The sequence below is a fragment of the Ascidiella aspersa genome, chromosome 1, assembly GCF_963924565.1.
Source record: "Ascidiella aspersa chromosome 1, kaAscAspe10.2, whole genome shotgun sequence".
NCBI lineage: Eukaryota > Metazoa > Chordata > Ascidiacea > Phlebobranchia > Ascidiidae > Ascidiella > Ascidiella aspersa.
The window spans coordinates 13,158,541-13,185,722 of record NC_139447.1 but is presented as its reverse complement, the minus strand read 5'-3'; the positions used below and the strand labels follow the sequence as shown (position 1 = coordinate 13,185,722).

Here is a 27,182-nt window from a genome sequence, read left to right as displayed (position 1 = left end):
TTGTCAAAAAAGAGGGTTCGTCCGGGATTTGAACCCGGGACCTCTCGCACCCAAAGCGAGAATTATACCCCTAGGCCAACGAGCCAGCTGCCAACATTAGTTAATGAAGGTTATGATTTTCAATAAGTGTTACAGTCATGTCATATTTTTTTCGATCCAAGTCGATAAAATGTTAGAAAAGTCTTATCAGTGTTGCTGTTTAATCCACTACCGCACTTAAGACGGTTGATCATGAGATTATCAATAAGTGATTGAATGTCAATATACTTCTAAAGTCTATGCTGAATTGATTCGAAATTTTTTAAGCAAAACAATTAACAAAACTCGCAAATAAACCCCGAAGTAATACCTTGTTGATTTGGTTAAAGATTAGGGCTCGTCCGGGATTGGAACCCGAGACCTCTTGCACCCTAAGCGAGAATCATACCCCTAAACCAACGAGCCATTACGCTGTAACATATTGAAATAAGTTTTTTATTTTGATTAAATATTACAATCCTGTCTTTATTTAAAATACGTTTCAAATCTCTTGATAATCTTGTTTTTCAATTGCAAGTCAATTAACCCATTTTGAGAACATTGGTTTGTTAGGTTTGTTTTCGTTTTTAACGCTATTAAACACGATAGATCTAATTTAAGTTATTCAGAACATTTAGTTTTTAAGGTGGGACAAACTATTCTTATTCAGCACAAGGAAAATGTTTGTTTTCAAAATTAGTGTGTTATAAATACATATGGTTCTTATTATGTCAAATCACAGTCGGGTTCCTCGTTAGTATAGTGGTCAGTATCCCCGCCTGTCACGCGGGAGACCGGGGTTCAATTCCCCGACGGTGAGGTTATTTATTTGTCATGTAAATTAATATTCTGCTTTGTTTGAAACTTTGATTTGATTTAGTTTTGACTACGAATACCTATCAATCCTCGTCATTTTCTTTAGTATTATACATATGAACCCTTGTTACAGTAAAAAAAAAAACAGACAAATGAAAACACAATTGTCTAAAGTACCACCTTGCTTTTATTGTCAAAAACGAGGGCTCGTCCGGGATTTGAACCCGGAACCTCTCGCACCCAAAGCGAGAATCATACTCCTAGACCAACGAGCCAGCTGCCAAAATAGTTAATGAGGTTCTGATTTGCAATAAGTGTTACAGTCATGTCATTTTTTTTTCGATCCAAGTCGATAAAATGTTAGAAAAGTCTTATCAGTGTTTCTGTTTCCTCCACTACCGCACTTAAGACGGTTAATCATGAGACAATCAAGTGATTGAATGTCAATATATTTCTAAAGTCTATGCTGAATTGATTCGAAATTTTTTAACCAAAACAATTAACAAAACTCGCAAATAAACCCCGAAGTAATACCTTGTTGATTTAGTTAAAAGATTAGGGCTCGTCCGGGATTGGAACCCGGGACCTCTTGCACCCTAAGCGAGAATCATACCCCTAGACCAACGAGCCATTACGCTGTAACATATTGAAATAAGTTTTTTATTTTGATTAAATATTACAATCCTGTCTTTATTTAAAATACCTTTTAAATCTCTTGATAATCTTGTTTTTCAATTGCAAGTCAATTAACCCATTTTGAGAACATTGGTTTGTTAGGTTTGTTTTCGTTTTTAACGCTATTAAACACGATAGATATAATTTAAGTTATTCAGAACATTTAGTTATTAAGGTGGGACAAACTATTCTTATTCAGCACAAGGAAAATGTTTGTTTTCAAAATTAGTGTGTTATAAATACGTATGGTTCTTATTATGTCAAATCACAGTCGTGTTCCTCGTTAGTATAGTGGTCAGTATCCCCGCCTGTCACGCGGGAGACCGGGGTTCAATTCCCCGACGGGGAGGTTATTTATTTGTCATGTAAATTAATATTCTGCTTTGGTTTGAAACTTTGATTTGATTTAGTTTTGACTACGAACACCTATCAATCCTCGTTATTTTCTTTAGTATTCTAGATATGAACCCTTGTTACAGTCAAAAACAACGGACAAATGAAAATACAATTGCCTGAAATATCACCTTGATTTTATTGTCAAAAAGAGGGCTCCTCCGGGATTTGAATCCGGGACCTCTCGCACCCAAAGCGAGAATTATACCCCTAGAGCAACGAGCCAGCTGCCAAAATAGTTAATGAGGTTCTGATTTGCAATAAGTGTTACAGTCATGTCATTTTTTTTCGATCCAAGTCGATAAAATGTTAGAAAAGTCTTATCAGTGTTTCTGTTTCCTCCACTACCGCACTTAAGACGGTTAATCGTGAGACAATCAAGTGATTGAATGTCAATATATTTCTAAAGTCTATGCTGAATTGATTCGAAATTTTTTAACCAAAACAATTAACAAAACTCGCAAATAAACCCCGAAGTAATACCTTGTTGATTTAGTTAAAAGATTAGGGCTCGTCCGGGATTGGAACCCGAGACCTCTTGCACACTAAGCGAGAGTCATACCCCTAGACCAACGAGCCATTACGCTGTAACATATTGAAATAAGTTTTTTATTTTGATAAAATATTACAATCCTGTCTTTATTTAAAATACGTTTCAAAATTCTTGATAATCTTGTTTTTCAATTGGAAGTCAATTAACCCATTTTGAGAACATTGGTTTGTTAGGTTTGTTTTCGTTTTTAACGCTATTAAACACGATAGATATAATTTAAGTTGTTCAGAACATTTAGTTATTAAGGTGGGACAAACTATTCTTATTAAGCACAAGGAAAATGTTTGTTTTCAAAATTAGTGTGTTATAAATACGTATGGTTCTTATTATGTCAAATCACAGTCGGTTTCCTCGTTAGTATAGTGGTCAGCATCCCCGCCTGTCACGCGGGAGACCGGGGTTCGATTCCCCGACGTGGAGGTTATTTTTTTGTCAAGTAAATTAATATTCTGCTTTGGTTTGAAACTTTGATTTGATTTAGTATTGACTACGAATACCTATCAATCCTCATTATTTTCTTTTGTATTCTACATCTGAACCCTTGTTACAGTCAAAAACAACGGACAAATGAAAATACAATTGCCTGAAATATCACCTTGATTTTATTGTCAAAAAGAGGGCTCCTCCGGGATTTGAATCCGGGACCTCTCGCACCCAAAGCGAGAATTATACCCCTAGAGCAACGAGCCAGCTGCAAAAATAGTTAATGAGGTTCTGATTTGCAATAAGTGTTACAGTCATGTCATTTTTTTTCGATCCAAGTCGATAAAATGTCAGAAAAGTCTTATCAGTGTTTCTGTTTGCTCCACTAACGCACATAAGACGGTTAATCATGAGACAATCAAAGTGATTGAATGTCAATATACTTCTAAAGTCTATGCTGGATTGATTCGAAATTTTTTAAGCAAAACAATTAACAAAACTCGCAAATAATCCCCGAAGTAATACCTTGTTGATTAAGTTAAAAGATTAGGGCTCGTCCGGGATTGGAACCCGAGACCTCTTGCACCCTAAGCGAGAATCATACCCCTAGACCAACGAGCCATTACGCTGTAACATATTGAAATAAGTTTTTTATTTTGATTAAATATTACAATCCTGTCTTTATTTAAAATACGTTTCAAACCTCTTGATAATCTTGTTTTTCAATTGCAAATCAATTAACCCATTTTGAGAACATTGGTTTGTTAGGTTTGTTTTCGTTTTTAACGCTATTAAACACGATAGATCTAATTTAAGTTATTCAGAACATTTAGTTATTAAGGTTGGACAAACTATTCTTATTCAGCACAAGGAAAATGTTTGTTTTCAAAATTAGTGTGTTATAAATACATATGGTTCTTATTATGTCAAATCACAGTCGGGTTCCTCGTTTGTATAGTGGTCAGTTTCCCCGCCTGTCACGCGGGAGACCGGGGTTCGATTCGCTGACGGTGAGGTTATTTTTTTGTCAAGTAAATTAATATTCTGCTTTGGTTTGAAACTTTCATTTGATTTAGTTTTGACTGCGAATACCTATCAATCCTCGTTATTTTCGTTATTTTCAAGTATCACCTTGCTTTTATTGACAAAAAAGAGGGCTCGTCCGGGATTTGAATCCAGGACCTCTCGCACCCAAAGCGAGAATCATACCCCTAGACCAACGAGCCAGCTGCCAACATTAGTTAATGAAGGTTATCATTTTCAATAAGTGTTACAGTCATGTCATATTTTTTTTCGATCCAAGTCGATAAAATGTTAGAAAAGTCTTATCAGTGTTGCTGTTTAATCCACTACCGCACTTAAGACGGTTGATCATGAGATAATCAAGTGATTGAATGTCAATATATTTCTAAAATCTATGCTGAATTGATTCGAAATTTTTTAAGCAAAACAATTAACAAAACTCGCAAATAATCCCGAAGTAATACCTTGTTGATTTATTTAAAAGATTAGGGCTCTTCCGGGATTGGAACCCGAGACCTCTTGCACCCTAAGCGAGAATCATACCCCTAGACCAACGAGCCATTACGCTGTAACATATTGAAATAATTTTTTATTTTGATTAAATATTACAATCCTGTCTTTATTTAAAATACGTTTCAAATCTCTTGATAATCTTGTTTTTCAATTGCAAGTCAATTAACCCATTTTGAGAACATTGGTTTGTTAGGTTTGTTTTCGTTTTTAACGCTATTAAACACGATAGATATAATTGAAGTTGTTCAGAACATTTAGTTATTAAGGTGGGACAAACTATTCTTATTAAGCACAAGGAAAATGTTTGTTTTCAAAATTAGTGTGTTATAAATACGTATGGTTCTTATTATGTCAAATCACAGTCGGGTTCCTCGTTAGTATAGTGGTCAGCATCCCCGCCTGTCACGCGGGAGACCGGGGTTCGATTCCCCGACGTGGAGGTTATTTTTTTGTCAAGTAAATTAATATTCTGCTTTGGTTTGAAACTTTGATTTGATTTAGTATTGACTACGAATACCTATCAATCCTCATTATTTTCTTTTGTATTCTACATCTGAACCCTTGTTACAGTCAAAAACAACAGACAAATGAAAATACAATTGCCTGAAATATCACCTTGATTTTATTGTCAAAAAGAGGGCACCTCCGGGATTTGAATCCGGGACCTCTCGCACCCAAATCGAGAATTATACCCCTAGAGCAACGAGCCAGCTGCCAAAATAGTTAATGAGGTTCTGATTTGCAATAAGTGTTACAGTCATGTCATTTTTTTTCGATCCAAGTCGATAAAATGTCAGAAAAGTCTTATCAGTGTTTCTGTTTACTCCACTAACGCACATAAGACGGTTGATCATGAGACAATCAAAGTGATTGAATGTCAATATACTTCTAAAGTCTATGCTGAATTGATTCGAAATTTTTTAAGCAAAACAATTAACAAAACTTGCAAATAATCCCCGAAGTAATACCTTGTTGATAAAGTTAAAAGATTAGGGCTCGTCCGGGATTGGAACCCGAGACCTCTTGCACCCTAAGCGAGAATCATACCCCTAGACCAACGAGCCATTACGCTGTAACATATTGAAATAAGTTTTTTATTTTGATTAAATATTACAATCCTGTCTTTATTTAAAATACGTTTCAAACCTCTTGATAATCTTGTTTTTCAATTGCAAATCAATTAACCCATTTTGAGAACATTGGTTTGTTAGGTTTGTTTTCGTTTTTAACGCTATTAAACACGATAGATCTAATTTAAGTTATTCAGAACATTTAGTTATTAAGGTGGGACAAACTATTCTTATTCAGCACAAGGAAAATGTTTGTTTTCAAAATTAGTGTGTTATAAATACATATGGTTCTTATTATGTCAAATCACAGTCGGGTTCCTCGTTTGTATAGTGGTCAGTTTCCCCGCCTGTCATGCGGGAGACCGGGGTTCGATTCCCCGGCGGGGAGGTTATTTTTTTGTCAAGTAAATTGATATTCTGCTTTGGTTTGAAACTTTGATTTGATTTAGTATTGACTACGAATACCTATCAATCCTCATTATTTTCTTTTGTATTCTACATCTGAACCCTTGTTACAGACAAAAACAACAGACAAATGAAAATACAATTGCCTGAAGTATCACCTTGCTTTTATTGTCAAAAAAGAGGGTTCGTCCGGGATTTGAACCCGGGACCTCTCGCACCCAAAGCGAGAATTATACCCCTAGGCCAACGAGCCAGCTGCCAACATTAGTTAATGAAGGTTATGATTTTCAATAAGTGTTACAGTCATGTCATATTTTTTTCGATCCAAGTCGATAAAATGTTAGAAAAGTCTTATCAGTGTTGCTGTTTAATCCACTACCGCACTTAAGACGGTTGATCATGAGATTATCAATAAGTGATTGAATGTCAATATACTTCTAAAGTCTATGCTGAATTGATTCGAAATTTTTTAAGCAAAACAATTAACAAAATTCGCAAATAAACCCCGAAGTAATACCTTGTTGATTTAGTTAAAAGATTAGGGCTCGTCCGGGATTGGAACCCGAGACCTCTTGTACCCTAAGCGAGAATCATACCCCTAGACCAACGAGCCATTACGCTGTAACATATTGAAATAAGTTTTTTATTTTGATTAAATATTACAATCCTGTCTTTATTTAAAACACGTTTCAAATCTCTTGATAATCTTGTTTTTCAATTGCAAGTCAATTAACCCATTTTGAGAACATTGGTTTGTTAGGTTTGTTTTCGTTTTTAACGCTATTAAACACGATAGATCTAATTTAAGTTATTCAGAACATTGAGATATTAAGGTGGGACAAACTATTCTTATTCAGCACAAGGAAAATGTTTGTTTTCAAAATTAGTGTGTTATAAATACATATGGTTCTTATTATGTCAAATCACAGTCGGGTTCCTCGTTTGTATAGTGGTCAGTATCCCCGCCTGTCACGCGGGAGACCGGGGTTCGATTCCCTGACGGTGAGGTTATTTTTCTGTCAAGTAAATTAATATTCTGCTTTGGTTTGAAACTTTCATTTGATTCAGTTTTGACTGCGAATACCTATCAATCCTCGTTATTTTCGTTATTTTCAAGTATCACCTTGCTTTTATTGACAAAAAAGAGGGCTCGTCCGGGATTTGAATCCAGGACCTCTCGCACCCAAAGCGAGAATTATACCCCTAGACCAACGAGCCAGCTGCCAACATTAGTTAATGAAGGTTATCATTTTCAATAAGTGTTACAGTCATGTCATATTTTTTTTCGATCCAAGTCGATAAAATGTTAGAAAAGTCTTATCAGTGTTGCTGTTTAATCCACTACCGCACTTAAGACGGTTGATCATGAGATAATCAAGTGATTGAATGTCAATATATTTCTAAAATCTATGCTGAATTGATTCGAAATTTTTTAAGCAAAACAATTAACAAAACTCGCAAATAATCCCGAAGTAATACCTTGTTGATTTATTAAAAAGATTAGGGCTCGTCCGGGATTGGAACCCGAGACCTCTTGCACCCTAAGCGAGAATCATACCCCTAGACCAACGAGCCATTACGCTGTAACATATTGAAATAATTTTTTATTTTGATTAAATATTACAATCCTGTCTTTATTTAAAATACGTTTCAAATCTCTTGATAATCTTGTTTTTCAATTGCAAGTCAATTAACCCATTTTGAGAACATTGGTTTGTTAGGTTTGCTTTCGTTTTTAACGCTATTAAACACGATAGATCTAATTTAAGTTATTCAGAACATTTAGTTATTAAGGTGGGACAAACTATTCTTATTCAGCACAAGGAAAATGTTAATTTTTCAAAATTAGTGTGTTATAAATACATATGGTTCTTATTATGTCAAATCACAGTCGGGTTACTCGTTAGTATAGTGGTCAGTATCCCCGCCTGTCACGCGGGAGACCGGGGTTCGATTCCTTGACGGTGAGGTTATTTTTTTGTCAAGTAAATTAATATTCTGCTTTGGTTTGAAACTTTGATTTGATTTAGTTTTGACTGCGAATACCTATCAATCCTCGTTATTTTCTTTAGTGTTCTACATATGAACCCTTGTTACATTAAAAAACAACAGACAAATGAAAATACAATTGTCTAAAGTACCACCTTGCTTTTATTGTCAAAAACGAGGGCTCGTCCGGGATTTGAACCCGGGACCTCTCGCACCCAAAGCGAGAACCATACCCCTAGAGCAACGAGCCAGCTGCCAAAATAGTTAATGAGGTTCTGATTTGCAATAAGTGTTACAGTCATGTCATTTTTTTTTCGATCCAAGTCGATAAAATGTCAGAAAAGTCTTATCAGTGTTTCTGTTTCCTCCACTAACGCACATAAGACGGTTAATCATGAGACAATCAAGTGATTGAATGTCAATATATTTCTAAAGTCTATGCTGAATTGATTCGAAATTTTTTAAGCAAAACAATTAACAAAACTCGCAAATAATCCCCGAAATAATACCTTGTTGATTTATTTAAAAGATTAGGGCTCGTCCGGGATTTGAACCCGGGACCTCTCGCACCCAAAGCGAGAATTATACCCCTAGACCAACGAGCCAGCTGCCAAAATAGTTAATGAGGTTCTGATTTGCAATAAGTGTTACAGTCATGTCATTTTTTTTCGATCCAAGTCGATAAAATGTCAGAAAAGTCTTATCAGTCTTTCTGTTTCCTCCACTAACGCACATAAGACGGTTAATCATGAGACAATCAAAGTGATTGAATGTCAATATACTTCTAAAGTCTATGCTGAATTGATTCGAAATTTTTTAAGCAAAACAATTAACAAAACTCGCAAATAATCCCCAAAGTAATACCTTGTTGATTACGTTAAAAGATTAGGGCTCGTCCGGGATTAGAACCCGAGACCTCTTGCACCCTAAGCGAGAATCATACCCCTAGACCAACGAGCCATTACGCTGTAACATATTGAAATAAGTTTTTTATTTTGATTAAATATTACAATCCTGTCTTTATTTAAAATACGTTTCAAACCTCTTGATAATCTTGTTTTTCAATTGCAAATCAATTAACCCATTTTGAGAACATTGGTTTGTTAGGTTTGTTTTCGTTTTTAACGCTATTAAACACGATAGATCTAATTTAAGTTATTCAGAACATTTAGTTATTAAGGTGGGACAAACTATTCTTATTCAGCACAAGGAAAATGTTTGTTTTCAAAATTAGTGTGTTATAAATACATATGGTTCTTATTATGTCAAATCACAGTCGGGTTCCTCGTTTGTATAGTGGTCAGTATCCCCGCCTGTCACGCGGGAGACCGGGGTTCGATTCCCTGACGGTGAGGTTATTTTTTTGTCAAGTAAATTAATATTCTGCTTTGGTTTGAAACTTTGATTTGATTTAGTTTTGACTGCGAATACCTATCAATCCTCGTTATTTTCGTTATTTTCAAGTATCACCTTGCTTTTATTGACAAAAAAGAGGGCTCGTCCGGGATTTGCATCCAGGACCTCTCGCACCCAAAGCGAGAATTATACCCCTAGACCAACGAGCCAGCTGCCAACATTAGTTAATGAAGGTTATCATTTTCAATAAGTGTTACAGTCATGTCATATTTTTTTTCGATCCAAGTCGATAAAATGTTAGAAAAGTCTTATCAGTGTTGCTGTTTAATCCACTACCGCACTTAAGACGGTTGATCATGAGATAATCAAGTGATTGAATGTCAATATATTTCTAAAATCTATGCTGAATTGATTCGAAATTTTTTAAGCAAAACAATTAACAAAACTCGCAAATAATCCCGAAGTAATACCTTGTTGATTTATTTAAAAGAATAGGGCTCGTCCGGGATTGGAACCCGAGACCTCTTGCACCCTAAGTGAGAATCATACCCCTAGACCAACGAGCCATTACGCTGTAACATATTGAAATAAGTTTTTTATTTTGATTAAATATTACAATCCTGTCTTTATTTAAAATACGTTTCAAATCTCTTGATAATCTTGTTTTTCAATTGCAAGTCAATTAACCCATTTTGAGAACATTGGTTTGTTAGGTTTGTTTTCGTTTTTAACGCTATTAAACACGATAGATCTAATTTAAGTTATTCAGAACATTTAGTTATTAAGGTGGGACAAACTATTCTTATTCAGCACAAGGAAAATGTTTGTTTTTCAAAATTAGTGTGTTATAAATACATATGGTTCTTATTATGTCAAATCACAGTCGGGTTACTCGTTAGTATAGTGGTCAGTATCCCCGCCTGTCACGCGGGAGACCGGGGTTCGATTCCTTGACGGTGAGGTTATTTTTTTGTCAAGTAAATTAATATTCTGCTTTGGTTTGAAACTTTGATTTGATTTAGTTTTGACTGCGAATACCTATCAATCCTCGTAATTTTCTTTAGTGTTCTACATATGAACCCTTGTTACATTAAAAAAAAACAGACAAATGAAAATACAATTGTCTAAAGTACCACCTTGCTTTTATTGTCAAAAACGAGGGCTCGTCCGGGATTTGAACACGGGACCTCTCGCACCCAAAGCGAGAACCATACCCCTAGAGCAACGAGCCAGCTGCCAAAATAGTTAATGAGGTTCTGATTTGCAATAAGTGTTACAGTCATGTCATTTTTTTTTCGATCCAAGTCGATAAAATGTCAGAAAAGTCTTATCAGTGTTTCTGTTTCCTCCACTAACGCACATAAGACGGTTAATCATGAGACAATCAAGTGATTGAATGTCAATATATTTCTAAAGTCTATGCTGAATTGATTCGAAATTTTTTAAGCAAAACAATTAACAAAACTCGCAAATAATCCCCGAAATAATACCTTGTTGATTTATTTAATAGGGCTCGTCCGGGATTTGAACCCGGGACCTCTCGCACCCTAAGCGAGAATCATAGCCCTAGACCAACGAGCCAGCTGCCAAAATTGGTTAATGAGGTTACAATTTTCAATAAGTGTTACAGTCATGTCATTTTTTTTCGATCCAAGTCGATAAAATGTTAGAAAAGTCTTATCAGTGTTGCTGTTTAATCCACTACCGCACTTAAGACGGTTGATCATGAGATAATTAAAGTGATTGAATGTCAATATACTTCTAAAGTCTATGCTGAATTGATTCGAAATTTTTTAAGCAAAACAATTAACAAAACTCGCAAAAAATCCCCGAAGTAATACCTTGTGATTCAGTTGAAAGATTAGGGCTCGTCCGGGATTGGAACCCGGGACATCTTGCACCCTAAGCGAGAATCATACCCCTAGACCAACGAGCCATTACGCTGTAACATATTGAATTAAGTCTTTTTTTTGATTAAATATTACAATCGTGTCTTTTTTTTAAATACGTTTCAAAATTCTTGATAATCTTGTTTTTCAATTGGAAGTCAATTAACCCATTTTGAGAACATTGGTTTGTTAGGTTTGTTTTCGTTTTTGAAGCTATTAAACACGATAGATCTAATTTAAGTTATTCAGAACATTTAGTTATTAAGGTAGGACAAACTATTCTTATTCAGCACAAGGAAAATGTTTGTTTCCAAAATTAGTGTGTTATAAATACATATGGTTCTTATTATGTCAAATCACAGTCGGGTTCCTCGTTAGTATAGTGGACAGTATCCCCGCCTGTCACGCGGGAGACCGGGGTTCGATTCCCCGACGGGGAGGTTATTTTTTTGTCACGTAAATTAATATTCTGCTTTGGTTTGAAACTTTGATTTGATTTAGTTTTGACTACAAATACCTATCAATCCTCGTTATTTTCTTTAGTATTCTACATATGAACCCTTGTTACAGTAAAAAAAAACAGACAAATGAAAATACAATTGTCTAAAGTACCACCTTGCTTTTATTGTCAAAAACGAGGGCTCGTCCGGGATTTGAACCCGGGACCTCTCACCCTCAAAGCGAGAATCATACCCCTAGACAAACGAGCCAGATGCCAAAATAGTTAATGAGGTTCTGATTTGCAATAAGTGTTACAGTCATGTCATTTTTTTTCGATCCAAGTCGATAAAATGTCAGAAAAGTCTTATCAGTGTTTCTGTTTCCTCCACCAAAGCACATAAGACGGTTAATCATTAGACAATCAAGTGATTGAATGTCAATATATTTCTAAAGTCTATGCTGAATTGATTCGAAATTTTTTAAGCAAAACAATTAACAAAACTCGCAAATAAATACCTTGTTGATTTATTTAAAAGATTAGGGCTCGTCCGGGATTTGAACCCGGGACCTCTCGCACCCTAAGCGAGAATCATACCCCTAGACCAACGAGCCAGCTGCCAAAATTGGTTAATGAGGTTACAATTTTCAATAAGTGTTACAGTCATGTCATTTTTTTTTCGATCCAAGTCGATAAAATGTTAGAAAAGCCTTACCAATGTTGCTGTTTAATCCATTACCGCACTTAAGACGGTTGATCATGAGATAATCAAAGTGATTGAATGTCAATATACTTCTAAAGTCTATGCTGAATTGATTCGAAATTTTTTAAGCAAAACAATTAACAAAACTCGCAAATAATCCCGAAGTAATACCTTGTTGATTTATTTAAAAGAATAGGGCTCGTCCGGGATTGGAACCCGAGACCTCTTGCACCCTAAGTGAGAATCATACCCCTAGACCAACGAGCCATTACGCTGTAACATATTGAAATAAGTTTTTTATTTTGATTAAATATTACAATCCTGTCTTTATTTAAAATACGTTTCAAAATTCTTGATAATCTTGTTTTTCAATTGGAAGTCAATTAACCCATTTTGAGAACATTGGTTTGTTAGGTTTGTTTTCGTTTTTAACGCTATTAAACACGATAGATCTAATTTAAGTTGTTCAGAACATTTAGTTATTAAGGTGGGACAAACTATTCTTATTCAGCACAAGGAAAATGTTTGTTTCCAAAATTAGTGTGTTATAAATACATATGGTTCTTATTATGTCAAATCACAGTCGGGTTCCTCGTTAGTATAGTGGACAGTATCCCCCCCTGTCACGCGGGAGACCGGGGTTCGATTCCCCGACGGGGAGGTTATTTTTTTGTCATGTAAATTAATATTCTGCTTTGGTTTGAAACTTTGATTTGATTTAGTTTTGACTACAAATACCTATCAATCCTCGTTATTTTCTTTAGTATTCTACATATGAACCCTTGTTACAGTAAAAAAAAAAACAGACAAATGAAAATACAACTGTCTAAAGTACCACCTTGCTTTTATTGTCAAAAACGAGGGCTCGTCCGGGATTTGAAGCCGGGACCTCTCTCACCCAAAGCGAGAATCATACCCCTAGACCAACGAGCCAGATGCTAAAATAGTTAATGAGGTTCTGATTTGCAATAAGTGTTACAGTCATGTCATTTTTTTCGATCCAAGTCGATAAAATGTCAGAAAAGTCTTATCAGTGTTTCTGTTTCCTCCACTAACGCACATAAGACGGTTAATCATTAGACAATCAAGTGATTGAATGTCAATATATTTCTAAAGTCTATGCTGAATTGATTCGAAATTTTTTAAGCAAAACAATTAACAAAACTCGCAAATAATCCCCGAAGTAATACCTTGTTGATTTATTTAAAAGATTAGGGCTCGTCCGGGATTTGAACCCGGGACCTCTCGCACCCTTAGCGAGAATCATACCCCTAGACCAACGAGCCAGCTGCCAAAATTGGTTAATGAGGTTACAATTTTCAATAAGTGTCATTTTTTTTTCGATCCAAGTCGATAAAATGTTAGAAAAGTCTTACCAGTGTTGCTGTTTAATCCACTACCGCACTTAAGACGGTTGATCATGAGATAATCAAAGTGATTGAATGTCAATATACTTCTAAAGCAGTGTTTCCCAAACTTTTTTTCTCGCGTACCATTTTGAGCTTTTGTACAGTGTTCATGTACCACCTAAGTTACATCTGACTAGAATATCTCAAACTATACCTATTTTAGCATATAGATAAGAAAATGAGCATGTAGCTGTATTAGAGTTTAACAAATGTCATTCCACGAAGACATAAAAGCCATAAATTAAACAAAACACAGCAAATAGTTTTTATGCGATGGATGTAGTTGTTTTTTCTCGACCAGCTGGTTGAGATGTCGTCGGGAGTAAGCTTGGTTTCATAGCTGAATTAGCAAGCGCCTTCATACAAACAACATATTGCGGAACAGCTTCTCTATTGTGTTCAATAGCTATAAACCCGTAGTTTATGTAGCCTAAGTCAGGCTGTACTTTCGTTTAGACATGTTACTAGTATAGTTAAATTAAACAAAATTAAATTATCACACTATTCCTCTATTTTAAAAGAAATTACAGTGGTTCAATATGATTGAAATATCATTATACATATGGCAATACTACACTGCTGCTCTTCAGTTTATTACTACATACATATTAAACCAGCTAACAATTAACGTTTTATTATCTTCCACAAGCTAAGTGTTACGTCATAAACGTGCGAAACCTCAAATTGAAGGTAATTACAACGCAACATTGCAAATACCCAATCTGAAAGTTTTAAAAGTTGAAAGTTTTCGCAAGTTTATACATATGCTTCAAAAAATTTTTTTTTTCAAGTTTTCGCAGATTTATACGTAGTCGCGTACCACCTGAAAGACTCTCGCGTACCACCGGTGGTACGCGTACCACAGTTTGGGAACCACTGTTCTAAAGTCTATGCTGAATTGATTCGAAATTTTTTAAGCAAAACAATTAACAAAACTCGCAAATAATCCCGAAGTAATACCTTGTTGATTTATTTAAAAGATTAGGGCTCGTCCGGGATTTGAACCCGGGACCTCTCGCACCCTAAGCGAGAATCATACCCCTAGACCAACGAGCCAGCTGGCAAAATTGGTTAATGAGGTTACAATTTTCAATAAGTGTTACAGTCATGTCATTTTTTTTTCGATCCAAGTCGATAAAATGTTAGAAAAGTCTTACCAGTGTTGCTGTTTAATCCACTACCGCAATTAAGACGGTTGATCATGAGATAATCAAAGTGATTGAATGTCAATATACTTCTAAAGTCTATGCTGAATTGATTCGAAATTTTTTAAGCAAAACAATTAACAAAACTCGCAAATAATCCCGAAGTAATACCTTGTTGATTTATTTAAAAGATTAGGGCTCGTCCGGGATTGGAACCCGAAACCTCTTGCACCCTAAGCGAGAATCATACACCTAGACCAACGAGCCATTACGCTGTAACATATTGAAATAAGTTTTTTATTTTGATTAAATATTACAATCCTGTCTTTATTTAAAATACGTTTCAAAATTCTTGATAATCTTGTTTTTCAATTGGAAGTCAATTAACCCATTTTGAGAACATTGGTTTGTTAGGTTTGTTTTCGTTTTTAACGCTATTAAACACGATAGATATAATTTAAGTTGTTCAGAACATTTAGTTATTAAGGTGGGACAAACTATTCTTATTCAGCACAAGGAAAATGTTTGTTTCCAAAATTAGTGTGTTATAAATACATATGGTTCTTATTATGTCAAATCACAGTCGGGTTCCTCGTTAGTATAGTGGTCAGTTTCCCCGCCTGTCACGCGGGAGACCGGGGTTCGATTCCCCGACGGGGAGGTTATTTTTTTGTCATGTAAATTAATATTCTGCTTTGGTTTGAAACTTTGATTTGATTTAGTTTTGACTACAAATACCTATCAATCCTCGTTATTTTCTTTAGTATTCTACATATGAATCCTTGTTACAGTAAAAAAAAACAGACAAATGAAAATACAATTGTCTAAAGTTCAACCTTGCTTTTATTGTCAAAAACGAGGGCTCGTCCGGGATTTGAACCCGGGACCTCTCGCACCCAAAGCGAGAATCATACCCCTAGACCAACGAGCCAGATGCCAAAATAGTTAATGAGGTTCTGATTTGCAATAAGTGTTACAGTCATGTCATTTTTTTTCGATCCAAGTCGATAAAATGGCAGAAAAGTCTTATCAGTGTTTCTGTTTCCTCCACTAACGCACATAAGACGGTTAATCATTAGACAACCAAGTGATTGAATGTCAATATATTTCTAAAGTCTATGCTGAATTGATTCGAAATTTTTTAAGCAAAACAATTAACAAAACTCGCAAATAAACCCCGAAGTAATACCTTGTTGATTTATTTAAAAGATTAGGGCTCGTCCGGGATTTGAACCCGGGACCTCTCGCACCCTAAGCGAGAATCATACCCCTAGACCAACGAGCCAGGTGCCAAAATTGGTTAATGAGGTTACAATTTTCAATAAGTGTTACAGTCATGTCATTTTTTTTCGATCCAAGTCGATAAAATGTCAGAAAAGTCTTATCAGTGTTTCTGTTTAATCCACTACCGCACTTAAGACGGTTGATCATGAGATAATCAAAGTGATTGAATGTCAATATATTTCTAAAGTCTATGCTGAATTGATTCGAAATTTTTTAAGCAAAACAATTAACAAAACTCGCAAATAATCCCCGAAGTAATACCTTGTTGATTTATTTAAAAGATTAGGGCTCGTCCGGGATTTGAACCCGGGACCTCTCGCACCCTAAGCGAGAATCATACCCCTAGACCAACGAGCCAGCTGCCAAAATTGGTTAATGAGGTTACAATTTTCAATAAGTGTTACAGTCATGTCATTTTTTTTTCTTTCCAAGTCGATAAAATGTTAGAAAAGTCTTACCAGTGTTCCTGTTTAATCCACTACCGCACTTAAGACGGTTGATCATGAGATAATCAAAGTGATTGAATGTCAATATACTTCTAAAGTCTATGCTGAATTGATTCGAAATTTTTTAAGCAAAACAATTAACAAAACTCGCAAATAATCCCGAAGTAATACCTTGTTGATTTATTTAAAAGATTAGGGCTCGTCCGGGATTGGAACCCGAGTGACCTCTTGCACCCTAAGCGAGAATCATACACCTAGACCAACGAGCCATTACGCTGTAACATATTGAAATAAGTTTTTTATTTTGATTAAATATTACAATCCTGTCTTTATTAAAATACGTTTCAAAATTCTTGATAATCTTGTTTTTCAATTGGAAGTCAATTAATCCATTTTGAGAACATTGGTTTGTTAGGTTTGTTTTCGTTTTTAACGCTATTAAACACGATAGATATAATTTAAGTTGTTCAGAACATTTAGTTATTAAGGTGGGACAAACTATTCTTATTCAGCACAAGTAAAATGTTTGTTTTCAAAATTAGTGTGTTATAAATAGATATGGTTCTTATTATGTCAAATCACAGTCGGGTTCCTCGTTAGTATAGTGGTCAGTATCCCCGCCTGTCACGCGGGAGACCGGGGTTCGATTCCCCGACGGGGAGGTTATTTTTTTGTCAAGTAAATTAATATTCTGCTTTGGTTTGAAACTTTGATTTGATTTAGTTTTGACTACAAATACCTATCAATCCTGGTTATTTTCTTTAGTATTCTACATATGAACCCTTGTTACAGTAAAAAAAAAACAGACAAATGAAAATACAATTGTCTAAAGTACCACCTTGCTTTTATTGTCAAAAACGAGGGCTCGTCCGGGATTTGAACCCGGGACCTCTCGCACCCAAAGCGAGAATCATATCCCTAGACCAACGAGCCAGCTGCCAACATTGGTTATTGAGGTTACAATTTTCAATAAATGTTACAGTCATGTCATTTTTTTTTTCGAACCAAGTCGATAAAATGTCAGAAAAGTCTTATCAGTGTTTCTGTTTCCTCCACTAACGCACATAAGACGTTTAATCATGAGACAATCAAGTGATTGAATGTCAATATATTTCTAAAGTCTATGCTGAATTGATTCGAAATTTTGTAAGCAAAACAATTAACAAAACTCGCAAATAATCCCCGAAGTAATACCTTGTTGATTTATTTAAAAGATTAGGGCTCGTCCGGGATTTGAACCCGGGACCTCTCGCACCCTAAGCGAGAATCATACCCCTAGACCAACGAGCCAGCTGCCAAAATTGGTTAATGAGGTTACAATTTTCTATAAGTGTTACAGTCATGTCATTTTTTTTTCGATCCAAGTCGATAAAATGTTAGAAAAGTCTTACCAGTGTTGCTGTTTAATCCACTACCGCACTTAAGACGGTTGATAATGAGATAATCAAAGTGATTGAATGTCAATGTACTTCTAAAGTCTATGCTGAATTGATTCGAAGTTTTTTAAGCAAAACAATTAACAAAACTCGCAAATAATCCCGAAGTAATACCTTGTTGATTTATTTAAAAGATTAGGGCTCGTCCGGGATTGGAACCCGAGACCTCTTGCACCCTAAGCGAGAATCATACACCTAGACCAACGAGCCATTACGCTGTAACATATTGAAATAAGTTTTTTAATTTGATTAAATATTACAATCCTGTCTTTATTTGAAATACGTTTCAAAATTCTTGATAATCTTGTTTTTCAATTGGAAGTCAATTAACTCATTTTGAGAACATTGGTTTGTTAGGTTTGTTTTCGTTTTTAACGCTATTAAACACGATAGATATAATTTAAGTTGTTCAGAACATTTAGTTATTAAGGTGGGACAAACTATTCTTATTCAGCACAAGTAAAATGTTTGTTTTCAAAATTAGTGTGTTATAAATACATATGGTTCTTATTATGTCAAATCACAGTCGGGTTCCTCGTTAGTATAGTGGTCAGTATCCCCGCTTGTCACGCGGGAGACCGGGGTTCGATTCCCCGACGGGGAGGTTATTTTTTTGTCATGTAAATTAATATTCTGCTTTGGTTTGAAACTTTGATTTGATTTAGTTATACTACGAAAACCTATCAATCCTCGTTATTTTCTTTAGTATTCTACATATAAACCCTTGTTACAGTAAAAAAAAAACAGACAAATGAAAATACAATTGTCTAAAGTACAACCTTGCTTTTATTGTCAAAAACGAGGGATCGTCCGGGATTTGAACCCGGGACCTCTCGCACCCTAAGCGAGAATCATATCCCTAGACCAACGAGCCAGCTGCCAACATTGGTTAATGAGGTTACAATTTTCAATAAGTGTTACAGTCATGTCATTTTTTTTTTCGATCCAAGTCGATAAAATGTTAGAAAAGTCTTACCAGTGTTGCTGTTTAATCCACTACCGCACTTAAGACGGTTGATAATGAGATAATCAAAGTGATTGAATGTCAATATACTTCTAAAGTCTATGCTGAATTGATTCGAAATTTTTTAAGCAAAACAATTAACAAAACTCGCAAATAATCCCGAAGTAATACCTTGTTGATTTATTCAAAAGATTAGGGCTCGTCCGGGATTGGAACCCGAGACCTCTTGCACCCTAAGCGAGAATCATAGACCTAGACCAACGAGCCATTACGCTGTAACATATTGAAATAAGTTTTTTATTTTGATTAAATATTACAATCCTGTCTTTATTTAAAATACGTTTCAAAATTCTTGATAATCTTGTTTTTCAATTGGAAGTCAATTAACCCATTTTGAGAACATTGGTTTGTTAGGTTTGTTTTCGTTTTTAACGCTATTAAATACGATAGATATAATTTAAGTTGTTCAGAACATTTAGTTATTAAGGTGGGACAAACTATTCTTATTCAGCACAAGTAAAATGTTTGTTTTCAAAATTAGTTTGTTATAAATACATATGGTTCTTATTATGTTAAATCACAGTCGGGTTCCTCGTTAGTATAGTGGTCAGCATCTACGCCTGTCACGCGGGAGACCGGGGTTCGATTCCCCGACGGGGAGGTTATTTTTTTGTCAAGTAAATTAATATTCTGCTTTGGTTTGAAACTTTGATTTGATTTAGTATTGACTACGAATACCTATCAATCCTCATTATTTTCTTTTGTATTATACATCTGAATCCTTGTTGCAGTCAAAAACAACAGACAAATGAAAATACAATTGCCTGAAATATCACCTTGATTTTATTGTCAATAAACAGGGCTCGTCCGGGATTTGAACCCGGGACCTCTCGCACCCAAAGCGAGAATTACACCCCTAGACCAACGAGCCAGCTGCCAACATTGGTTAATGAAGGTTATCATTTTCAATAAGTGTTACAGTCATGTCATATTTTTTTTCGATCCAAGTCGATAAAATGTTAGAAAAGTCTTATCAGTGTTGCTGTTTAATCCACTACAGCACTTAAGACGGTTGATCATGAGATAATCAAAGTGATTTAATGCCAATATACTTCTAAAATCTATGCTGAATTGATTCGAAATTTTTTAAGCAAAACAATTAACAAAACTCGCAAATAATCCCCGAAGTAATACCTTGTGATTCAGTTGAAAGATTAGGGCTCGTCCGGGATTGGAACCCGGGACATCTTGCACCCTAAGCGAGAATCATACCCCTAGACCAACGAGCCAGCTGCCAACATTGGTTAATGAGGTTACAATTTTCAATAAGTGTTACAGTCATGTCATTATTTTTCGATCCAAGTCGATAAAATGTTAGAAAAGTCTTATCAGTCTTGCTGTTTAATCCACTACCGCACTTAAGACGGTTGATCATGAGATAATCAAAGTGATTGAATGTCAATATACATCTAAAGTCTATGCTGAATTGATTCGAAATTTTTTAAGCAAAACAATTAACAAAACTCGCAAATAATCCCCGAAGTAATACCTTGTGATTCAGTTGAAAGATTAGGGCTCGTCCGGGATTGGAACCCGGGACATCTTGCACCCTAAGCGAGAATCATACCCCTAGACCAACGAGCCATTACGCTGTAACATATTGAATTAAGTTTTTTTTTTTGATTAAATATTACAATCGTGTCTTTTTTTAAATTACGTTTCAAAATTCTTGATAATCTTGTTTTTCAATTGGAAGTCAATTAACCCATTTTGAGAACATTGGTTTGTTAGGTTTGTTTTCGTTTTTAACGCTATTAAACACGATAGATATAATTTCAGTTATTCACAACATTTAGTTGTTAAGGTGGGACAAATTATTCTTATTCAGCACAAGGAAAATGTTTGTTTTCAAAATTAGTGTGTTATAAATACATATGGTTCTTATTATGTCAAATCACAGTCGGGTTCCTCGTTAGTATAGTGGTCAGTATCCCCGCCTGTCACGCGGGAGACCGGGGTTCGATACCCCGACGGGGAGGTTATTTTTTTGTCAAGTAAATTAATATTCTGCTTTGGTTTGAAACTTTGATTTGATTTAGTATTGACTACGAATACCTATCAATCCTCATTATTTTCTTTTGTATTCTACATCTGAATCCTTGTTGCAGTCAAAAACAACAGACAAATGAAAATACAATTGCCTGAAATATCACCTTGATTTTATTGTCAAAAAAGAGGGCTCGTCCGGGATTTGAACCCGGGAACACTCGCACCCAAAGCGAGAATTATACCCCTAGACCAACGAGCCAGCTGCCAACATTAGTTAATGAAGGTTATCATTTTTAATAAGTGTTACAGTCATGTCATATTTTTTTTCGATCCAAGTCGATAAAATGTTAGAAAAGTCTTATCAGTGTTGCTGTTTAATCCACTACAGCACTTAAGACGGTTGATCATGAGATAATCAAAGTGATTGAATGCCAATATACTTCTAAAATCTATGCTGAATTGATTCGAAATTTTTTAAGCAAAACAATTAACAAAACTCGCAAATAATCCCCGAAGTAATACCTTGTGATTCAGTTGAAAGATTAGGGCTCGTCCGGGATTGGAACCCGGGACATCTTGCACCCTAAGCGAGAATCATACCCCTAGACCAACGAGCCAGCTGCCAACATTGCTTAATGAGGTTACAATTTTCAATAAGTGTTACAGTCATGTCATTTTTTTTTCGATCCAAGTCGATAAAATGTTAGAGAAGTCTTATCAGTCTTGCTGTTTAATCCACTACCGCACTTAAGATGGTTGATCATGAGATAATCAAAGTGATTGAATGTCAATATACATCTAAAGTCTATGCTGAATTGATTCGAAATTTTTTAAGCAAAACAATTAACAAAACTCGCAAATAATCCCCAAAGTAATACCTTGTGATTCAGTTGAAAGATTAGGGCTCGTCCGGGATTGGAACCCGGGACATCTTGCACCCTAAGCGAGAATCATACCCCTAGACCAACGAGCCATTACGCTGTAACATATTGAATTAAGTTTTTTTTTTTGATTAAATATTACAATCGTGTCTTTTTTTAAAATACGTTTCAAAATTCTTGATAATCTTGTTTTTCAATTGGAAGTCAATTAACCCATTTTGAGAACATTGGTTTGTTAGGTTTGTTTTCGTTTTTAACGCTATTAAACACGATAGATATAATTTCAGTTATTCACAACATTTAGTAGTTAAGGTTGACAAATTATTCTTATTCAGCACAAGGAAAATGTTTGTTTTCAAAATTAGTGTGTTATAAGTACATATGGTTCTTATTATGTTAAATCACAGTCGGGTTCCTCGTTTGTATAGTGGTCAGTATCCCCGCCTGTCACGCGGGAGACCGGGGTTCGATTCCCTGACGGTGAGGTTATTTTTCTGTCAAGTAAATTAATATTCTGCTTTGGTTTGAAACTTTCATTTGATTCAGTTTTGACTGCGAATACCTATCAATCCTCGTTATTTTCGTTATTTTCAAGTATCACCTTGCTTTTATTGACAAAAAAGAGGGCTCGTCCGGGATTTGAATCCAGGACCTCTCGCACCCAAAGCGAGAATTATACCCCTAGACCAACGAGCCAGCTGCCAACATTAGTTAATGAAGGTTATCATTTTCAATAAGTGTTCCATTCATGTCATATTTTTTTTCGATCCAAGTCGATAAAATGTTAGAAAAGTCTTATCAGTGTTGCTGTTTAATCCACTACCGCACTTAAGACGGTTGATCATGAGATAATCAAGTGATTGAATGTCAATATATTTCTAAAATCTATGCTGAATTGATTCGAAATTTTTTAAGCAAAACAATTAACAAAACTCGCAAATAATCCCGAAGTAATACCTTGTTGATTTATTTAAAAGATTAGGGCTCGTCCGGGATTGGAACCCGAGACCTCTTGCACCCTAAGCGAGAATCATACCCCTAGACCAACGAGCCATTACGCTGTAACATATTGAAATAATTTTTTATTTTGATTAAATATTACAATCCTGTCTTTATTTAAAATACGTTTCAAATCTCTTGATAATCTTGTTTTTCAATTGCAAGTCAATTAACCCATTTTGAGAACATTGGTTTGTTAGGTTTGCTTTCGTTTTTAACGCTATTAAACACGATAGATCTAATTTAAGTTATTCAGAACATTTAGTTATTAAGGTGGGACAAACTATTCTTATTCAGCACAAGGAAAATGTTAATTTTTCAAAATTAGTGTGTTATAAATACATATGGTTCTTATTATGTCAAATCACAGTCGGGTTACTCGTTAGTATAGTGGTCAGTATCCCCGCCTGTCACGCGGGAGACCGGGGTTCGATTCCTTGACGGTGAGGTTATTTTTTTGTCAAGTAAATTAATATTCTGCTTTGGTTTGAAACTTTGATTTGATTTAGTTTTGACTGCGAATACCTATCAATCCTCGTTATTTCTTTAGTGTTCTACATATGAACCCTTGTTACATTAAAAAACAACAGACAAATGAAAATACAATTGTCTAAAGTACCACCTTGCTTTTATTGTCAAAAACGAGGGCTCGTCCGGGATTTGAACCCGGGACCTCTCGCACCCAAAGCGAGAACCATACCCCTAGAGCAACGAGCCAGCTGCCAAAATAGTTAATGAGGTTCTGATTTGCAATAAGTGTTACAGTCATGTCATTTTTTTTTCGATCCAAGTCGATAAAATGTCAGAAAAGTCTTATCAGTGTTTCTGTTTCCTCCACTAACGCACATAAGACGGTTAATCATGAGACAATCAAGTGATTGAATGTCAATATATTTCTAAAGTCTATGCTGAATTGATTCGAAATTTTTTAAGCAAAACAATTAACAAAACTCGCAAATAATCCCCGAAATAATACCTTGTTGATTTATTTAAAAGATTAGGGCTCGTCCGGGATTTGAACCCGGGACCTCTCGCACCCAAAGCGAGAATTATACCCCTAGACCAACGAGCCAGCTGCCAAAATAGTTAATGAGGTTCTGATTTGCAATAAGTGTTACAGTCATGTCATTTTTTTTTCGATCCAAGTCGATAAAATGTCAGAAAAGTCTTATCAGTGTTTCTGTTTCCTCCACTAACGCACATAAGACGGTTAATCATGAGACAATCAAGTGATTGAATGTCAATATATTTCTAAAGTCTATGCTGAATTGATTCGAAATTTTTTAAGCAAAACAATTAACAAAACTCGCAAATAATCCCCGAAATAATACCTTGTTGATTTATTTAAAAGATTAGGGCTCGTCCGGGATTTGAACCCGGGACCTCTCGCACCCAAAGCGAGAATTATACCCCTAGACCAACGAGCCAGCTGCCAAAATAGTTAATGAGGTTCTGATTTGCAATAAGTGTTACAGTCATGTCATTTTTTTTCGATCCAAGTCGATAAAATGTCAGAAAAGTCTTATCAGTCTTTCTGTTTCCTCCACTAACGCACATAAGACGGTTAATCATGAGACAATCAAAGTGATTGAATGTCAATATACTTTTAAAGTCTATGCTGAATTGATTCGAAATTTTTTAAGCAAAACAATTAACAAAACTCGCAAATAATCCCCAAAGTAATACCTTGTTGATTAAGTTAAAAGATTAGGGCTCGTCCGGGATTAGAACCCGAGACCTCTTGCACCCTAAGCGAGAATCATATCCCTAGACCAACGAGCCATTACGCTGTAACATATTGAAATAAGTTTTTTATTTTGATTAAATATTACAATCCTGTCTTTATTTAAAATACGTTTCAAACCTCTTGATAATCTTGTTTTTCAATTGCAAATCAATTAACCCATTTTGAGAACATTGGTTTGTTAGGTTTGTTTTCGTTTTTAACGCTGTTAAACACGATAGATCTAATTTAAGTTATTCAGAACATTTAGTTATTAAGGTGGGACAAACTATTCTTATTCAGCACAAGGAAAATGTTTGTTTTCAAAATTAGTGTGTTATAAATACATATGGTTCTTATTATGTCAAATCACAGTCGGGTTCCTCGTTTGTATAGTGGTCAGTATCCCCGCCTGTCACGCGGGAGACCGGGGTTCGATTCCCTGACGGTGAGGTTATTTTTTTGTCAAGTAAATTAATATTCTGCTTTGGTTTGAAACTTTGATTTGATTTAGTTTTGACTGCGAATACCTATCAATCCTCGTTATTTTCGTTATTTTCAAGTATCACCTTGCTTTTATTGACAAAAAAGAGGGCTCGTCCGGGATTTGCATCCAGGACCTCTCGCACCCAAAGCGAGAATTATACCCCTAGACCAACGAGCCAGCTGCCAACATTAGTTAATGAAGGTTATCATTTTCAATAAGTGTTACAGTCATGTCATATTTTTTTTCGATCCAAGTCGATAAAATGTTAGAAAAGTCTTATCAGTGTTGCTGTTTAATCCACTACCGCACTTAAGACGGTTGATCATGAGATAATCAAGTGATTGAATGTCAATATATTTCTAAAATCTATGCTGAATTGATTCGAAATTTTTTAAGCAAAACAATTAACAAAACTCGCAAATAATCCCGAAGTAATACCTTGTTGATTTATTTAAAAGAATAGGGCTCGTCCGGGATTGGAACCCGAGACCTCTTGCACCCTAAGTGAGAATCATACCCCTAGACCAACGAGCCATTACGCTGTAACATATTGAAATAAGTTTTTTATTTTGATTAAATATTACAATCCTGTCTTTATTTAAAATACGTTTTAAATCTCTTGATAATCTTGTTTTTCAATTGCAAGTCAATTAACCCATTTTGAGAACATTGGTTTGTTAGGTTTGTTTTCGTTTTTAACGCTATTAAACACGATAGATCTAATTTAAGTTATTCAGAACATTTAGTTATTAAGGTGGGACAAACTATTCTTATTCAGCACAAGGAAAATGTTTGTTTTTCAAAATTAGTGTGTTATAAATACATATGGTTCTTATTATGTCAAATCACAGTCGGGTTCCTCGTTAGTATAGTGGTCAGTATCCCCGCCTGTCACGCGGGAGACCGGGGTTCGATTCCCTGACGGTGAGGTTATTTTTTTGTCAAGTAAATTAATATTCTGCTTTGGTTTGAAACTTTGATTTGATTTAGTTTTGACTGCGAATACCTATCAATCCTCGTAATTTTCTTTAGTGTTCTACATATGAACCCTTGTTACATTAAAAAAAAACAGACAAATGAAAATACAATTGTCTAAAGTACCACCTTGCTTTTATTGTCAAAAACGAGGGCTCGTCTGGGATTTGAACACGGGACCTCTCGCACCCAAAGCGAGAACCATACCCCTAGAGCAACGAGCCAGCTGCCAAAATAGTTAATGAGGTTCTGATTTGCAATAAGTGTTACAGTCATGTCATTTTTTTTTCGATCCAAGTCGATAAAATGTCAGAAAAGTCTTATCAGTGTTTCTGTTTCCTCCACTAACGCACATAAGACGGTTAATCATGAGACAATCAAGTGATTGAATGTCAATATATTTCTAAAGTCTATGCTAAATTGATTCGAAATTTTTTAAGCAAAACAATTAACAAAACTCGCAAATAATCCCCGAAATAATACCTTGTTGATTTATTTAAAAGATTAGGGCTCGTCCGGGATTTGAACCCGGGACCTATCGCACCCTAAGCGAGAATCATACCCCTAGACCAACGAGCCAGCTGCCAAAATTGGTTAATGAGGTTACAATTTTCAATAAGTGTTACAGTCATGTCATTTTTTTTCGATCCAAGTCGATAAAATGTTAGAAAAGTCTTATCAGTGTTGCTGTTTAATCCACTACCGCACTTAAGACGGTTGATCATGAGATAATCAAAGTGATTGAATGTCAATATACTTCTAAAGTCTATGCTGAATTGATTCGAAATTTTTTAAGCAAAACAATTAACAAAACTCGCAAAAAATCCCCGAAGTAATACCTTGTGATTCAGTTGAAAGATTAGGGCTCGTCCGGGATTGGAACCCGGGACATCTTGCACCCTAAGCGAGAATCATACCCCTAGACCAACGAGCCATTACGCTGTAACATATTGAATTAAGTCTTTTTTTTGATTAAATATTACAATCGTGTCTTTTTTTTAAATACGTTTCAAAATTCTTGATAATCTTGTTTTTCAATTGGAAGTCAATTAACCCATTTTGAGAACATTGGTTTGTTAGGTTTGTTTTCGTTTTTGAAGCTATTAAACACGATAGATC

The 27,182-nt window shown here is 35.3% G+C and overlaps 25 non-coding genes across 25 annotated transcripts; 5 read left to right on the top strand and 20 right to left on the bottom strand.

The window, feature by feature from the left end:
* Positions 1-1,037: 1,037 nt before the first annotated feature.
* Positions 1,038-1,109, bottom strand: Trnap-ugg (transfer RNA proline (anticodon UGG)). The gene has a single exon. It is a non-coding gene; the product is annotated as a tRNA-Pro (tRNA).
* Positions 1,110-1,392: 283 nt separating this feature from the next.
* On the bottom strand, positions 1,393-1,464 carry Trnap-agg (transfer RNA proline (anticodon AGG)). The gene has a single exon. It is a non-coding gene; the product is annotated as a tRNA-Pro (tRNA).
* Positions 1,465-1,786: 322 nt separating this feature from the next.
* Trnad-guc (transfer RNA aspartic acid (anticodon GUC)) lies at positions 1,787-1,858 on the top strand. Its single transcript has one exon. It is a non-coding gene; the product is annotated as a tRNA-Asp (tRNA).
* A 2,174-nt stretch (positions 1,859-4,032) lies between these two features.
* Trnap-ugg (transfer RNA proline (anticodon UGG)) lies at positions 4,033-4,104 on the bottom strand. The gene has a single exon. It is a non-coding gene; the product is annotated as a tRNA-Pro (tRNA).
* A 3,952-nt stretch (positions 4,105-8,056) lies between these two features.
* Positions 8,057-8,128, bottom strand: Trnap-ugg (transfer RNA proline (anticodon UGG)). Its single transcript has one exon. It is a non-coding gene; the product is annotated as a tRNA-Pro (tRNA).
* A 283-nt stretch (positions 8,129-8,411) lies between these two features.
* On the bottom strand, positions 8,412-8,483 carry Trnap-ugg (transfer RNA proline (anticodon UGG)). Its single transcript has one exon. It is a non-coding gene; the product is annotated as a tRNA-Pro (tRNA).
* A 2,260-nt stretch (positions 8,484-10,743) lies between these two features.
* On the bottom strand, positions 10,744-10,815 carry Trnap-agg (transfer RNA proline (anticodon AGG)). Its single transcript has one exon. It is a non-coding gene; the product is annotated as a tRNA-Pro (tRNA).
* Positions 10,816-11,491: 676 nt separating this feature from the next.
* Positions 11,492-11,563, top strand: Trnad-guc (transfer RNA aspartic acid (anticodon GUC)). The gene has a single exon. It is a non-coding gene; the product is annotated as a tRNA-Asp (tRNA).
* A 541-nt stretch (positions 11,564-12,104) lies between these two features.
* Positions 12,105-12,176, bottom strand: Trnap-agg (transfer RNA proline (anticodon AGG)). The gene has a single exon. It is a non-coding gene; the product is annotated as a tRNA-Pro (tRNA).
* A 1,303-nt stretch (positions 12,177-13,479) lies between these two features.
* On the bottom strand, positions 13,480-13,551 carry Trnap-agg (transfer RNA proline (anticodon AGG)). The gene has a single exon. It is a non-coding gene; the product is annotated as a tRNA-Pro (tRNA).
* Positions 13,552-14,658: 1,107 nt separating this feature from the next.
* Trnap-agg (transfer RNA proline (anticodon AGG)) lies at positions 14,659-14,730 on the bottom strand. The gene has a single exon. It is a non-coding gene; the product is annotated as a tRNA-Pro (tRNA).
* Positions 14,731-15,678: 948 nt separating this feature from the next.
* Trnap-ugg (transfer RNA proline (anticodon UGG)) lies at positions 15,679-15,750 on the bottom strand. Its single transcript has one exon. It is a non-coding gene; the product is annotated as a tRNA-Pro (tRNA).
* Positions 15,751-16,032: 282 nt separating this feature from the next.
* Positions 16,033-16,104, bottom strand: Trnap-agg (transfer RNA proline (anticodon AGG)). Its single transcript has one exon. It is a non-coding gene; the product is annotated as a tRNA-Pro (tRNA).
* Positions 16,105-16,388: 284 nt separating this feature from the next.
* Positions 16,389-16,460, bottom strand: Trnap-agg (transfer RNA proline (anticodon AGG)). Its single transcript has one exon. It is a non-coding gene; the product is annotated as a tRNA-Pro (tRNA).
* Positions 16,461-17,139: 679 nt separating this feature from the next.
* Trnad-guc (transfer RNA aspartic acid (anticodon GUC)) lies at positions 17,140-17,211 on the top strand. The gene has a single exon. It is a non-coding gene; the product is annotated as a tRNA-Asp (tRNA).
* Positions 17,212-17,410: 199 nt separating this feature from the next.
* On the bottom strand, positions 17,411-17,482 carry Trnap-ugg (transfer RNA proline (anticodon UGG)). The gene has a single exon. It is a non-coding gene; the product is annotated as a tRNA-Pro (tRNA).
* Positions 17,483-17,767: 285 nt separating this feature from the next.
* Trnap-agg (transfer RNA proline (anticodon AGG)) lies at positions 17,768-17,839 on the bottom strand. Its single transcript has one exon. It is a non-coding gene; the product is annotated as a tRNA-Pro (tRNA).
* Positions 17,840-18,517: 678 nt separating this feature from the next.
* Positions 18,518-18,589, top strand: Trnad-guc (transfer RNA aspartic acid (anticodon GUC)). The gene has a single exon. It is a non-coding gene; the product is annotated as a tRNA-Asp (tRNA).
* Positions 18,590-19,808: 1,219 nt separating this feature from the next.
* On the bottom strand, positions 19,809-19,880 carry Trnap-ugg (transfer RNA proline (anticodon UGG)). The gene has a single exon. It is a non-coding gene; the product is annotated as a tRNA-Pro (tRNA).
* A 1,035-nt stretch (positions 19,881-20,915) lies between these two features.
* Positions 20,916-20,987, top strand: Trnad-guc (transfer RNA aspartic acid (anticodon GUC)). Its single transcript has one exon. It is a non-coding gene; the product is annotated as a tRNA-Asp (tRNA).
* A 198-nt stretch (positions 20,988-21,185) lies between these two features.
* Positions 21,186-21,257, bottom strand: Trnap-ugg (transfer RNA proline (anticodon UGG)). The gene has a single exon. It is a non-coding gene; the product is annotated as a tRNA-Pro (tRNA).
* A 2,266-nt stretch (positions 21,258-23,523) lies between these two features.
* On the bottom strand, positions 23,524-23,595 carry Trnap-ugg (transfer RNA proline (anticodon UGG)). Its single transcript has one exon. It is a non-coding gene; the product is annotated as a tRNA-Pro (tRNA).
* A 283-nt stretch (positions 23,596-23,878) lies between these two features.
* Positions 23,879-23,950, bottom strand: Trnap-ugg (transfer RNA proline (anticodon UGG)). The gene has a single exon. It is a non-coding gene; the product is annotated as a tRNA-Pro (tRNA).
* Positions 23,951-24,233: 283 nt separating this feature from the next.
* Trnap-ugg (transfer RNA proline (anticodon UGG)) lies at positions 24,234-24,305 on the bottom strand. The gene has a single exon. It is a non-coding gene; the product is annotated as a tRNA-Pro (tRNA).
* A 2,265-nt stretch (positions 24,306-26,570) lies between these two features.
* Positions 26,571-26,642, bottom strand: Trnap-agg (transfer RNA proline (anticodon AGG)). Its single transcript has one exon. It is a non-coding gene; the product is annotated as a tRNA-Pro (tRNA).
* Between the last annotated feature and the right edge of the window lie 540 nt (positions 26,643-27,182).